This window comes from Micromesistius poutassou (assembly GCF_964030765.1).
Source record: "Micromesistius poutassou genome assembly, chromosome: 9".
NCBI classification, from domain to species: Eukaryota; Metazoa; Chordata; class Actinopteri; order Gadiformes; family Gadidae; genus Micromesistius; species Micromesistius poutassou.
In genome coordinates this window covers 8034313-8036812 of record NC_140279.1, presented here as the reverse complement: position 1 = coordinate 8036812, position 2500 = coordinate 8034313, and positions in this window count along the sequence as shown.

The following is a 2500-nucleotide window of genomic DNA, read 5'->3' as shown; positions in this document are numbered from 1 at the left end:
ACACACACACACACACACACATAGACACACACACACACACACACACACACACACACACACACACACACACACACACACACACACAAACGCACACACACACACACACACACACACACACACACACACACACACACACACACACACACACACACACACACACACACACACACACACACACACATCGTCTCCATTGACTCTGTCAGACTAATTACCTGGGGGAGGATTTGTGCCAGGATTCAGCTCTACCTGTCTGGTTGCTTTAGCCAATCATAGAGCTGATAGGCGCCAGGGTGGTAGACAACAGAGGGAAATGAGGGGAAAATCGTATTACGCAACCACATGACGAAACAACATTATGCAACCTCTTTTTCCAGAACAATTTGTGTTTCGATATGGCCACGCTTTCTTACGCCTCAGGTTGGGTTTCTGTTTTTGAATCTCTGTCTCTCTCTCTCTCTCTCAACCACACACACACTCACACACACACACACACACACACACACACACACACACACACACAAAAAACCTTGAAACATACAGACGCACACAAACACACACACACACACTTATACACACGTACACATAATAAAAAAGCTCAATCCAGCTACGTTGTTTGGTAGAAATCCAGAGACCTGCTGTCTTGATTTACTGGTCGTACAGGTGAGTGTGTGTGAGAGTGTCTGTGAAGCGTGGGCCATTTTGCACCATTTTGAGGATGGCCTCCAGAAGAGCTGAGGTCAGCCTGGTGGTTCGCAGCGCTGAGATCTTGCCTGATCTTCCCTGTGTTGTCCATCTGAAGAGGTCAACAGACCACTGTGACCACTGTGTTGGCCACTGTACCTATGGATCATGGGAGCTGTAAAAGCATTCCCTAAGGACACCAGTGGAATATATACCCCCCCCCCCTCCGAGATTGATAGGTGGAATGAGAGCATAGTACAGTTGGCTGAGTGGGAGACGGATGGGGAGGTAGAATTTCTGAGGCTGCATAGAATGGAGAGTTTATCTGTAGTTTATTTGTCAGAGAGTGTTTCCAGATCAATGTTGTAGGAAATGTGATTTAGTGTGGAGCTGGACGCCCCAAAGCCAATCTGTCATCATCGCCCGTGATCCGGTCCAGGCTTACGCCTCACAAATACACAACGCACAAATAACACATTTGTTTGTGTGCGGCTGGTCTAGCTTTATATGTGTGTCATCTGTTATTTTTTTTCAAGGGTCTTTCCCTGCCAAAAATGGTTCTTGAGAAATAGATGTGATGCATTCCAGAAGTGGCTCTAGATTGGATGTGGATCTAACTGAGACCTCACCAAGACGTCATTAGATGGATCAATCGGTCCGTCCATCCATTCATTCATCCATCCATCCATCTATCACAGGCACAGCCATCTATCATCTATCACAGCCATCTATCAAGTAGATGTGAAGGTTTACCCTATGACTGCACAAATGTGTGTTACATTTGTATTGTGTGACTTTCCATCGGACATGCATGGCGATGCGTGCAGATAGCTAACGCAGGCCAGCTGCTGCTCATCAGGTGCACCTGGTTAGTGAATCATCAGGTTCCACTACCTCTGTTCCCCAGCCGGCCCTTTGGCAGTGAGCATCCTCATATTTGTGTTAACACTGTGACGAGGAGAAGAGACAACAGCGGGGATCTCAGAGTTGCCATCGTAGCAACTGGTCAATAATCCAGGGTGATAGGCGAATGGCGATATCTAAATACCGTGACATCCAGCGTTGCACGGCGATGAAGGCTATTTCCAAATGAATGCCATTGTTAACAGCTCACGATAGGGGAGGCAGCTCAAATATCAGACAGGTTTAATATCAGTAATATCAGTAACGAGATGATACCATCGCAAATAAAAAACAAGAGCCGTCCCCAAGGGATCAACAGAGCTCCAGGAAACATAGCAAATGAGGGAAGTCCGGGACCAATCAGAAAAGCTCTGAGGAAGTCCAGTGTCCCTGGAATGGTAGCCAGGAGAAAGCTCATTCTCTCCTATGAATCTCCTAAGAAGACTATGGAAGCACAGTAATTCAGTAATCTTCCCGCCCAAAAGTGACGTTATTGTTCCTGTTCTTCATGATTGACTATATAGGAAACTGTAGCGGTAGTAAAAGGAAGAACAGCAAAACAATTGTGCACATTCTGCACAAATGGTTCATTTTGATTTATTTCCATAGAGATGCATTTGCAAAGCTGCTTCTCACCGTCCCTGTGAATGGATGGGATACAGCCAGTGTTGTTTTGGTTGTGCATACATAAATACGTATATACCTTGAACTCTCAGCTCTTTGTCATGGTTATGACTTCTTGTATATACATATATCTATATATATATATATAATACCATGACAAAGAGAGAGGTGAGAGTTCAAGGTGAGGGACAGGGTGCAGTTTGTGGGTGTAATGTTAGAGAGAGAAGGTCTTATTGGTGGATTTCACGCTTGGCTCTGCTTGGCCCTGAGTTAAGCCCACTGTAATTTGTAA